Source organism: Adiantum capillus-veneris, chromosome 17, assembly GCF_014529385.1.
Source record: "Adiantum capillus-veneris isolate H3 chromosome 17, ASM1452938v2, whole genome shotgun sequence".
NCBI lineage: Eukaryota > Viridiplantae > Streptophyta > Polypodiopsida > Polypodiales > Pteridaceae > Adiantum > Adiantum capillus-veneris.
Window position 1 is genome coordinate 137,996,617 of NC_140947.1, and position 13,842 is coordinate 138,010,458.

Here is a 13,842-nt window from a genome sequence, read left to right on the forward strand (position 1 = left end):
TTCCTAATGAATGAGGTATGTTATGGATTCTCTATTTTCTCTTTTATTTTTGGATTTGTGCGTGTGTGTGTGTGTGTGTGTGTGTGTGTGTGTGTGTGTGTGTAGTAAGAAACAAAAGGAAAAGAGGGGGGATGTGCTTTTGTGTTTACCTCTTTCTTTGTAGCACGGTTGAGATTCGACTAGGTTGAGCTTCCAAAGAGGACGGTGGAATACCCCCTTCGCCGAAACTTGGACGAAACCCTCTTCGATGAAACTTGGGAAGCTTGGAGAAGGAGAGAGGGGGAAGGGAGAGCGGGGGGGGGGAACTTGGAGAAGAAGAAAGAGGGAAGGGAGAGGGGGGGTGGGGGAGGGGAGGGGGGGGAAGCTTGGGAGCGATGGCGAAGAGCAAAAACGCAGAGTATGCAGTAAAAACGCGACTTTTCTTTCTTGCATATTTTAGGTACCAGTATTTACCGCGGATATTACCGCGCCCATTACCGCCTATATTACCACGACTGGTCATTTCAAACGGATACATCCGAATCCGAGGTTGCGGGGGGGGGGGGACAAACCAACCTCTCTACCCTTAGCCATACATTATTTCATTTTTTAGCCTTTTGATTTTTTTGATGAAGATTTTTAATTTTGTATGGATACTTTATTTTGTAGTACTTTTAAATGTTTATTAATTGTATTTTTTAAATTCTATTTTAGTTAAAAATAATTTTAACACTCATTGTCATTTATTCCCTTTGACTCATGTAATTTTTCTAATGGAATTAAGTGATTTTCTAATTATTTATTTTTTAGGACACATGACTAAATATTTTCCGTGTGGACGACATCGACTGGGATGATCGTGGTCCCCCTGGAGGCGGCGAGCGCGATCGTTGGCTCAAGGAAAAACTACCTTGTCCTTGTGCCAAGTGCAAAAGGGCAATCCTTCGCTTGAGGCGCATTGCTTTGAAGCACGTGGAGAATGAAGGGCTTTGGAATCCTCGAAAAAGCGCTTGGAGAGATGATAGTGAGACTCACCCGTCGCTTGAGAAGGTGCCCCATTGGTCTATGTTTGGTGGTGGTGCACCGGCGCGCAAGGCCGAACGACAGAGGCAAGAGAGATTGTGCGATTTGGGTGCACAACATGGTGATCCTCCCGTTGGCTCTACGTCGGCATCTCCTATGGCGTCTTCATCGCACTTTGAGGCAGAGGATGAGCACATGTTTGACATGTGTGATGAGTTACTAGCTCATGAGCGCAACGTGTGCGAGGAGGATTGTCAGCCCTGCACTAAACAGGCTGCTAAATCGGAGGATAGATTGATGACAAGTGCCGGAACACCTCTTTACGATGGTGCATGGTGCTCGGTGCTTCGAGCATCGATGGAAGTCCTCAACTTGCAAGAAAAAATTGGTTGGAGTAATGCAAGTGTCGATGCACTACTTCTGTAAGTATGGAATGTGGCTTTTATATACACTCTCCCTCTCTCTTTATGGTGTCTTCTTATAGGAATTATACTAATATGGATGTTTGTTGTAGTTTGATGGGCAAAATGTTGCCAGAAGATCATCACATGCCCCTAGATCGTGGAAGAGCTAGATCGTATGTCACTGCACTTAGAAAGGAGTATAAGCACATCCATGCATGCGTCAATGATTGCATGCTATAACGCAATGAGCATGCACATGCTACCTCATGTCCCGTGTGCGGGGAGACACAATACAAGACATGAGTAAGCGGGGCACACCTACCGGCAAGGTATTGAGACATTTTCCATTAATTCCTCGCATCCAACACATGTTTAAAAGCAGGTCTACTGTGGAGCTTCTCACGTGGCACGTAAACCATCACTCAAATGATGGAATGATGTGTGTCCCTTACAATTCACCTGCATGGAGGCACATCAAAACTCAATGGCTAGAGTTTGGGTTGGAGCCTTGACACTTGAGGCTTGGGTTAGCAAGTGATGGTGTCAACCCCTTCGGTACTAAGTCTACTTCACGGAGTACTTGGTCTGTGGTGATCGTCAACTACAATATTCCACCGTGGGAGACAACCAAGAAGGGCAATATACTTCTTTCCTTGCTTGTGCGAGGGAAGTACAAAGTGTCAAATATTGACATTTACCTCGAGCCCCTCATCCAGGAGTTGGAGGAGTTATGGAGAGGCATTCCTATTGTCGATGTCTCACTTGCAAAGGGGGGGAGAGAGGCCATTGTGAGGGGAATGCTTATGTGGACTATGCACGACTATCCTGGACTTGGAGAGATTTTTGGTAACCCCCTTTCCTCTATCTCTCTTTCCCTCTCTCCCTTTAGTTTACTTTAGTTCACTCATCTCTCTAACCATATGATATGTATGCAGGGTTGTCCGCATCAGGACACAATGCATGTCCTACTTGCGGGCCATCGTTGGTGATGGAGAGGCCCGATTCTTTGCACAAGGAAATCTATCCAAACAACCATCATTTCTTACCCCAAGGGCATAACAAGCACAAGGCTCCAACAAATGGGAAGACTCCTCTAAAGCTCACGATGGCAGACTGGGCAACCATTTGGGAAGAACACCACAACAATAATCCGGCTCCATGTCCTCCACCAAAAGGTATGTCAAGATATTCCATATTTTTAAGGCTTACATATTGGAAGGAATTAAAAATAAAACACCTCTTGGATCCTATGCACATATTTAAGAACGTAGCCCAAACACTATGGGACCACATTATTGGCAAGTAGGACTCTTTGGGTGCGAGGGGGGATTTGAAGCTTTTAAAACGTCTCCCGGCAAACCCAAATGGAAAGATTGTGCTACCTAAAGCACCATGGATGCTAGCCAAAGAATAATTAGACAAGGTGAAGGGTACCATTGCCTCTATTCGCACACCAACAGGATACATGAGGTCGCTAAAGGGAGCTTTCACAAAAGCAAAGAAGGGTGGAAACGTTCAATTGTAATTGTTGAAGTCCCATGATTGGCACAAGATGCTTCAGGTAATCTTGATACTTCCTATTCTATCTATAGTTTTTGTGTATGAATATCACTCACTTTCCCTTTCCCTGATTTACATTGTAGTTCATTCTGCCAGTGAGTATGTGTATATCTCGGGACAAGAAAGTCAGGGATGCTATTTTCAAACTAGGAGAGCTAGTAAGGTACACCACAAGACTCCACTCAACTACACCTTTTTTATGTACACAATAATTTCAACTAGCACTTAGTGTACCCTTGTGTGTTTTCTTGCAGATTTGTGAGCTCTAAGGAAATCGAAATAGATGCTATCCTTGCTGCTCAAACACTTGCAACAGAAACTATGTGTGACATAGAAGATGTATTTCCTCAATTGGTCCTTCTTAGTCAAATTCACTTCTTGGTTCAGGTGGTGGAGGAGATCGCTATATGTGCAGTAGTGCACACACGATGTATGTTCTTCTTAGAGAGGTTTCTAAAGACTCTCAAAGATTTTGTGCGGCTACGATTTCAACCAGAGGCATGTATGGCCAAAGGGTGGATCGTTCAAGAGGCATTTGTTTACATATCAGAGTATTTGGCACAAGCTGATCCATCAATGCCTTGCATGTGGTCAAATGAGAAAGATGCAATGATGAATTCACACTTGCCAAGTGAAAAGGGGAAACTAAAAGCGCGCGGAGAAGACATCACCAACAAAGAATGGGAGTATGCACGAGGCTGCATACCAAAGGTAGAGTACTCATATACCTAAACCAGATTGTAATGCTATTTCTTGAAACTATCTTTAATATGTATTTGATAAATTAATATATGAACGTATTTTGTAGTGCCTTTCCTTTAACTCTATGTGGTCAAAGGGTCGTCACTTTCGTACGAGCCACATTGACAAGCGTAGAACCACCATGGATTGGGGCATCATGGGCAACTTTGACACAGACGGTGATGAAGCTAGGTACTGAAAAACTATTGAAAGGATACTAGAGGTTGATTTTAGAACCTTTCATACCTTCATCTTTGAGTGCAAGTGGTTTGCAAATGTGTCTAGATGACATGAGAATGGCCTCTACATGATGGACTCTAGTGTGCATCACACAGGGAGATATGACAATTTAGTTTTACAGCGCAATGGTGAGAAAGTGAGTGACATGTACCTTTTTTATTCTTATTTTCTTGTAGCGTTAGTTATACCAATGTTAGTCACTTTGAGCTTCTATTTTATAGTTCATCTATATCCCAGCAATCCACCAACCAAAACTTTGGTTCGTAATTCTCGTAACACCTTGGGGAAGAACCATTTTTCCACTAATGAAGTGGAGACTATCTTCGACCCTCTTCCACCTCCGACTTTGGATGAGGTGGAAACAGAGGAGAGGGAGGTCGATGAATCAAGTCCAACGGCAGCAAGTCTTAGCGAGGATGATTGTCATGATGATGAAGATGATGAGATGGAGGATGACGAACTCGAAGATGATGAAGGCAATGCATCCATAGACGACAATTCCGTTTCTCTCTTTATTGATTTAGGAGCCATGGGCTTAGAATTGGGTGATGCTTCATGTAGAGATCTTTTGGAAGATGATTCGTAAACAGTTTGCAATTATGAAGTTTTTTGGTCGTGTAATCCATTCAGCTCTCTCTCCCCCTCTTCCTCTCTTTAGATTTGAGAATATGCTCAATTATGTTAATCAATATGCTCAATTATGTGGAATCTTGTATCCCCCGCCTCCTTCTCCCCCCCCCCCTCTCTCTCTCTCTCTCTCTCTCTCTCTCTCTCTCTCTCTCTCTCTCTCTCTCTCTCTCTCTCTCTCTCTCTCTCTTCTTTTTTAACTTTGAAAATTATATACAATATTCTTTAATTTTGAGAGAAGGGAAACACCAAAATTTGGGGGGAGGCGGGGAAGGGGTTAAGCCAGAATTTGAAAGTTTAGGCGCTAAATTTGGTTGTCGAATATAACAACGATAATACGTGCGGTAATAACAACGGTAACAAACGCGGTCATAACAACAAAAACAGTCATGGTAATATTTTAAACAAAAAAAAAACCTCCACCCTCTTCTCTCTTGTTTCTCTACTTGAATTTGCACATTCTCTCTACAAAACGCGATAAAAAAGCACGGTAAACACTTGGAGATTTTCATAGTGATACTTACAACCGCAAATATCTCGTAGATACACAAGCACGTGCGCTCCATTCCAGGAGGGATGCTTGGCGTTGTCGTGTAGCTCTTGCCGAGGCTAGCACAATGGTGTTGTTGAATCTCCAATGCAATGAGCAAGCAGGGAGTAGCATCACGATGAAGCTCACGCTCTCTCTCTTACTCTCTCACACACAGTTGACCGCAGCTTAAAACTTAGATTATGATAAAGTGTTCTTACAAAAGTGACCTAGGTACCTTATATACTAAGGCTACCTTAGGTTAACCAAAAATAGAGTTTGAGGGGTCAAAAGGCTTGGTATTTACAATCTGGAAGTGTCAGACTTTTGCAGCTAGACTACCTACTTATTACAAATGATGTTTATAACCATAATCCGCAGTATTTCATAACCCTCAAAGAATAAGGCTTTGTTGAGTTATGTCGTGTTGTTGACCCAACGGTCAACACTCCCACCCCTCTATATTATGTCGGCCTTGACATGACCTCGTTGTCGATTTCGGTGCGGTCTTTGTTGTCATTTTGCTGATGTAAAGAAAGTATAGGCTGTAGCCTTTGCACTAGCTCATCCTGTTCGTCCAATCAAGTGTACATAGTTTTCACATGATTCAGGATAATCATAATTGATGACAAACATCTGCCAATTTTGTGTCTTACTCATTTTCAAAAATAACTTCTACAATCTGTAGAAGTGATTGATTTGGCTTTCTGGCTAAACCTTCAACTTCTTGAGGCCAAGTTGCACTCCAATATGCAAAGTCTGTCTGTTAGGGCAAATCTGGGAGATAATTTTGCTGATTTAAGGTTCAAAACGCATGTCCAGCATTCGACCCATCTCATCAAGGACAATATATGTAACCTTGTGAAGGTCGGTTTTGTCTATCATTTGTGTCTTTACTTATTTGTTGGTGACTCCTGTGTTCGTGCATCAAGGTGACCCAAGTCACATTTGCCACTATTAGCTTTTGTGTGTTGTGTAAATCATTATACTGCCTCTACTTGATACATGACTTAATTAAAGCCCGACAAACCCCAGTTAATTCCCCATGTTAGTAACTTGCTCTGAAAAGGGCTTATCCGACGTCATTCGTGATAGATGAACATATATGAGCTATCATTGTTCATTTGTGCCCAAACTTCATATACATGATGTACAGGGTATGTAGATGGCTATCATGGCTTCAAATTTGAAAACCTTGCAGCTTTGGCTAGGGGTTAGACTTTTTTTTTTGAAAAACCTTAGCTTGTACTCTCTATGCATAGCCTCTTGACAAAGTTACGCTTGATTTGGACTTGTATTTGGCACTTTTCTAGATGTCAATCCTAAGAATGCATGACTGATGGGCATCACTGGCACCATCTATCATCCAATCACATGTAGAACCAATGATAATGAACAAAATTTGGCTTGATTTTGGTTGCTCTTGCCGACATCTATCACAATAGATGATTGAAATGTCATCTTTGCCCCTTTTGTTTTTGTCAGTATTGTTAGTCGCTTCTGTTTGTTAGGATTCATTACATCACATACAAGATAGAAGAATTCTAGTGTAAAGATCTACTTCCTATATACGGCCTTGTAGTCACATGAAGTGGCTGATAAGCAATTTTGCACTTGATGGGTGCTTTTGTTTAGTCGCATCACCAACTTTCTTTGTCTTTGAAGGCGATCCTCATGAAGTTTTGTCTTTTCCTTTTACCTTCTTCTCTTTGTACTATCTAGGGATCTCTTCAGTATTTTCTTCACCTGGATTATGGAATTTTAAATATTTTCATGTTTTTTCTTAAAATCACAAAAATAACAATATAAACATCAACTCGACTAAAAAAAAAAATTAAGTTAATAGAAATCTAAATGCTATGTACATTGTACACTGTACACATGTCCCTAGGGGCTCATATATGTCTTTTGTCCTTGTAATCCTCTTGCAACTCTGCTATGAGGGCAATTTCATCAAAAATTCAGTGCAATTCACAAAACATTTCCCTCTAATATTCATAATACTAGGTCTATTTAGAATGCCTCCCCCCCTCCTATTTGGAGTCCTCCTTGACGACATGGTATCGCCAAGGGTACGTGCTATGCTCGGGCAATCAAAAATTGTGCCTATGCAGGCCTTGTAATGTAGCCCTATTATGCATACACAGTCAATGCATGGAAAAATCTATGATGTGAAGATGTGGGTATAAGCAATTTTCTTATGGGCATTTGCTGGCGACGCTTCCTATTCTAAGCAATGTACTGGTCTTTGAAGCTCTTATGTCGTTTTCTTGATTGAAGATTGTAGAGATTTTTTGAAGGCTTACTTATCTATTTGATGCTTCTTTGGGATCCATTTTAGCCTTGTGGTTGGTTGTCCTATTTGGAATTGTTCCTAGAGTGGGTTTTCTTCTAATTGTACTATAATTGTAGGAGGAATTGAAAGAGTTCATGCGGCGATGCAGTGAAAATATGTTTATTGGTTCCCTTTGGGACCCACTTCTTTGTGATTACTAGATGCTTCGTTGATGCTACTCATTTCGAAACCCATACTTGTCCCTCGTTTGTTTGTGTTTGAAGAGTCTTCTTTGATCCACCTTGTCGTTGTGTGAGTCTTCAGTGGTCTTTGATTTAGCTCTTGTACTCTTGATTGAGGACGAGATTCAAACTTCAAGAGTTGACAATTTAACTGTTTTTGAATCCAAATGAACTCGTGACATCTTTGTGCTTAAATCAACTTCTTTGAAACCCAAATCTGATATGCAAAAGCTTGAGACTTTCGGATTTTATTAGATGTTCTTGTAGGCTTCGAGTGTTTTTCTTTTGGCTTTGGATCTTGTGATTTTTCATCAAAGATTTTTATCTTTTTGATCCATACCTATTTTTGGCCAATCTGGCTCTTTGGTATCCAGATTTGTCAAACTTTTTGGTTCTGACTTGTTGTTCTTTGCTTCTGGCCTTCTTTGGTTGTTACAAAAGTCGCTATTGATAGTGATGACCTGAGTTTCTGGTAGGGAATGTCATACAAATCATCAATGTCACTCCTATCCTCAACAAAATTACATTCTAGAACATTCCCTTTGTGATTTGGCTCGTAATGGAAAGTTACTGTTTGTTTTCTCTTGGATTGCTATTTTTGAGATGACTTTGGTATCCACTTGATTAGAGAATTGGTAGCTCGTTGACATCGATGTGTTCTTCTTGACTAAGTCTTTTCTTCAAGTATGGGAGCCACGTTTGAGGGTACTTGTTGCAGTTGCGTTTCGACCAAGGATTTTGGAATCCACTTCTGATGCACTTCATTCCTGTAGTAGTGACATTGGTTCCTGGGTTTTTGATCTGGACAATCATAAAACCGTGCATTCGTTAAATTCATTCATGTCACCTACTGGGTCATCAGGATTTTGGTTGTTTGCATCTTCTTGAAGCTCCAAGTTTTCTACGAAGTCGTAGAACTCGTCTTCTTCTCTGTCTTCATTTTCCTGGATCACACTTACTGCAAAGTAAGGAATGACATCATAGCCATTTTCATCACAAAACTTCGTTGTTGGATCGTCTTGAATAGCGTACACATCAAGAGTAGCCAAGATGTGTTCCCATTCAAGTGGCTCTAATGCTTCCTCAAGAAAGGGTCCTAGGATGTAATCCGTATCTTCAATTGCCCTCTCTAGGATGCCTTCTTCTCGCTTTAAGCTTCCACATTGCAAAGCTCCACACATCCATAGTTCTTTAGGCTTACCCAACCATGTTGGAAGTTTTGATCCTTCTACAATAGTGGAATCAAACTCCTCCATAGGTGTTCTCGTCACATCCTGTAACTATGGTCCTTAAGATTTATTTTTGTCATAGTTTTCATATGTCTCAGCTAGATATGGGCATATCCCCAATCTTGGACCATTTTCAATTGTCTCATGTAATGGTCTTCCTAGAATGATATCATAGTTGTTCTTCTTGCCAAAGTCAACAATAGCAAAGGTTTGCTCATATTCAATGCCACAAGAAGTAACAACTGCTTTTTCTAACAGTCCTCGTTGTCTGTCTACAAGATGCAATTTCATCGTAGTAGCCCTCGTTGTTGGTTTTCCCATTTTTTCCAAACCTCTTTTGTTGCGATGGCAACACCAGCTCTTTTGCCAAGGTTTGCCATGGTTTTTACAACTTGGAATTTCATGAGAAGAGTGGGTGTTCCCATCTTCTCCCTCATAATACTCTCCAACCTTGTTTAACGGCACTAGTCTAGTATTTAGTTGAGGTATTTCAAGATCTTTGATCCCTTCCTCGATTTGAGTCATTGGTTTTGTTACACCAAATTTCTCTAGGCATTTTTCCACATTAGCTTACATGTTTGTTCATATTCTGAGCAACTCGGCTGACGTTATTGTACAGGTGACTGGTGTTGACAAAATGTCTATCAATCCTTTTGAATCTATGACCTTGTTGGGAGACAGTCTCTGTGATGGAACTGCAACAACCTCTAACTTGGCCTCGTACTCTCCTGTATAGGATGGTAGTGTTCTTAACAAATGGGGTTGGATGTCCATAGACTGTACAGATCCTTTGTCTCCCCAATACGATTCCACTTCTAGATTCATTTGAGATCCAGCCTCAAATTCCTCTATTAGTGGAAGAGACACTCCTCTTCCATCGTCCGTTTGGTTTACTTGTCTACTTATCCTTCATTGACCTCGCTGACTTGTTTCCTCAATTCATCGAGACCAGCTATTTCTTTACAACTGTCAGGTATAGCTATGTGAAATCCCTCCTAATAGTTATACATGGTATATCAACACTATCCTCGGCTCTAGTGCTGGGTCCTTGAGCTTTTTTCCATGCTCATGACTTCAATCTAGCTCTTTTCATTCCTGGTTTGGTGGGACAAGGATCACATCCTCACTTTTTTCAACTTGTGGTTCTAGTAAAGCTTGGGCTTTTTGAATCATTTTCTTACACATTTCAAACCTATCCTTATTGGATGCTTCCATCATCGGCATGTGTCTCATTTCTATAGGCATTCTAGAACCTAGCAGTAGAGTTTGTTGTCCTAAGGCCGCAGTTGTTGCCTTGAAACTCCTATTGGACCTGGCACATTCCACGTAACATATCTGGGTGGAGTAGATGCTACTAGAACAGGTTGTGCATACCTCTCCCTAGAATATCCCATGCCATAGTAACACTCTTCTCCATTTTCTCTCAATTTAGCACCACGTAAGCTCCTTTGAGTTAGAATTTTACAAGAGGAGCTAACCTCTTGACCATTTCATTGATAAACTTTTCTTGATCGACAGGTGTCGTTGGTTTTGCAATGGACTCACTCATCTGTGAATCACTATGCTGAGAGGATGTGTCATCCTCTTGACTCTTACAATTGTTTTCTTTCTATTTCTCACAATTATCCACCAGATAAAGAGCTTCTTTGATCAATTTTTTTAACATCAAACTCCTTATCATATGCAAATCCTTTTTAAAACCGCATGTCTCATTCCCTGGATAAAGATCAGCATTAACCATGCTTGCGTAGGAAGCTCCACTCTTGGACAGAACTTGACATATCTCTTGATCTGTAATGCCGCTTTGTGTACTGATTCATCCTATTTATATTTGAATCTGTGGATTTGTGAGACAGTATTGTGAGCTATGCCTTTCTGCGAGGGTTCTTCTATGAATTCCTAAAACAGCTCGTCTAGAGTCTCAAAATCACATCTTTCCACTGAGTCAAACCATGTAGACACGTTATCTACCAAAGTCAATCCAAATCCCACAAACTGTGTTGTAAAATCCAAAATATCCTCTAATTTGATTACTCTTTTGAAAGCCGCTACGTGATCTCTCGGATCTTTATCTCCGGTGTATTTCTTGTTTACACATTTTTGGATCTGGGATGGTCTAACTCATCGATTGTCTACAAGTCTAACCACAGACTCTCCCAATCCTTCTCTTGCTTTAGGTCTTCTACTATGCCTAGTTTCTTCTTCAAAGGGATTAGTCGTTCTGTTGGAGATTGGTCCTTTAAGAAGATTCACTTGAGGAGGCATGTTAGCCATCTCTGCGATCACTTCATCTCTCGTTATGGCTCTAGAAGGGAATCCAGGTGTCTCCCTTTTTGGAATCCTTGTAGGAATTCTCATGTTTGGTGGAGGTTGTTGTGGTCCTTCATTGACCAAATATCCAGCTATTTCTAAATGCACTCCATGGATTTGTGCTTTCTACAGCTCTGTATTCTTGTCCATACTTGTCAACAACTATAAACTTCGACTGATAGTCTACTCCGTATGTATAGTCATATAAGAGCTCGTAATCTGTCAACTCTTCTAGGTATGGCTCTGAGCACCTATATTGGTTGACCTTACTGTCGTCAACGTATCTATACAATACTTTACTCCTATGGTTTGTTATCCACAATCTTTCAACAAGATTGGTTTTGATCAACTGCAAATTTGGAAGATCCATTATGGGTGGATACTCCTCTATTGCTGGGATCGTAAAGCTTGTATAAGCTGAGTTTGACTCTAAAGAGAACATGATCTCTGGGATTAACAACTCTTGCTTGATGTAACTATGTCCAAAACCGCGACCATTTTCTCAAAATTATCACTTTTGGACAATCCTAACTTGCGGATGCATTTTGAGGCCTTAAATCACATTCCGTGTCCTTTTGATGTGTCATCACATCTAGGCTGGGGATATTTGTTTTTTTGGCTACATTAGAGCTTGAGTGGTCTCTATGAGCCGTTTGCACATTTCTAATCTCTTTGTTTCAAATTCAGGATGTGGGTATGTCAATAATCTTTGATCCAAAGCATGGTTGGTCTTCAATCTTGCCTCTTAGGCTTGCAACAAAGCCTCTAAGGGTTCTAGAAATTTTTCCACTAAGATTGAACCTCTTAATGAAATTTTGAAAGATTCCGCACTTTCTACCTTTTCCTTGTTTTCCTTTTTGTGTTTAACATGTTCCCTCGTCTATTGCAGCTCTATCTCCAAGGAAATCTTCTCCTTTAGCCTTTTAGCTTTCATTTTGTGTCTCTTCGCTTTCCATGATTTTTTTGAGTCCTAATCGTTAAATTTTCAAACTCACTTTGACCTGGCAGAACTTTGCCTTGTCCTCGATCATCATGTTTCTTGTGGCTTATTGAGCTTGAGCTCTAGTTACCACACTGAAAGGAGTTGTTGGCTCAATTTTAGATGAATCACTTGAACAAGGCAAAACTCTAATGACATTCATCGTCACTTTTCCTTTGTTTTAAGGATTGTTGGGGCAATTTGGAAGTACATGATCTATCCCACAACCCTCACAAAACCCAAAAATCTTTGTTTGCTCACCCCTTCTGTGGAAAATATTGTGCCCAATGATTACCTCCACATTCATAGAAAGGACCTTTCAGTTGAGTGGCTTGTTGTGCCGCCATTGGATGTCATGTACTAGGAGGATATCCTCCAGGTTTGTAGTTCTAATTTGCTATGAAGACGAGCATATTCTCATCCATTGTATAATGATTTTTTGTTGGTTGAGCAATGTATAGATTTACACATTATGTTGGATATATGCTAGCTACACAAAAAAATTGTAAAGGGACAACACTATGGAAAATCAAGATGTTCTTCTTGATTTAATTGAGCCTCCTACTTAACCGTGTTTTGGTCAAATGGACAATTGGATCCATAAACAATGCCACAATGGAAAAAATTAGTATTCTTATGAAGATATCACCACTTTTGTTTTTGAGGATGAAACTGATTCTCCAAGGGGGAATAATGTTAGGCCTAGGGTAAGACCGAACATGCCAAGGACCAAGACAAACAAATGGGTCCTATAAATAGCATGTCAAAGGGCCTATATAGAGCATATTTGGGTGGTTATTTGCATGTACTAGTCCCCTCTATTTCAGATACTTCTGGTTTGAGTCGCCATCTTCATCCAGTGAATTTTCCTTCTCCATGTAGAGACTCTCACAAAGTGTATATAGGGTAATGAAGGGGCACCTCATGTCACAGGCTATGCAAGAAACCATGGATAATAAAGCAGCATAACTTGAAGAGATTTTGCAACCTATAGAACAACACTGTTTGGTGCCACATCACAACATTGAAAATTATGTTTTTCAAGTAAATGAAAGGTCATTGTTAAAGTTGAGGGACAAGGAGGTGGTGGTCAAAGCAACCAAAATTGCCTTTGATGCAAAAATAATTCAGCACGTCATTGAGATGTTCAATGTTGATACATGGGTAGTCAACATAATGGTAGATTGGTTGTGGCAGCCTTGTCTCATGTGCTAAGCTTGCCATTTTCTTCAAAACCTCAGCCGTGTTTAGCTAATGAGGTGAGCACATGCCTAAAAGAGAATGACCCAGAAAAGAAGAAACAAAAAGGGGAAGGACAAGGTATTCCGATCTCACCATTGGAATATTGACCAACATATAGATTTGCACCTGAAGTAATCAGTTTGAAGAATAACCCTAATTACGTCTCAGAGAATATTTTTAGTATGTTGCTAGCCAAAATCTAGAACCCTTAGGGGGTCATTAATCTAAGCTCAATCCTAAATAATAGTGTCATGCTTCACAAAAATAAGGTAAAAACCAAAATTTGTTTCAATCTTGTTATGCATGGCAATTCTTGTACTGGGCCACTTGCATTCCCCCACATGTCAATGCAACTATGGCTTGGGGGAAAGCTAGAGACCAAGCGATTGTTACTAATGAGAGTACTAAGTGGGATACCTAGGAAGGAAAAACAAGAGAGCTGGATCTAGTGGCAATTGGAGA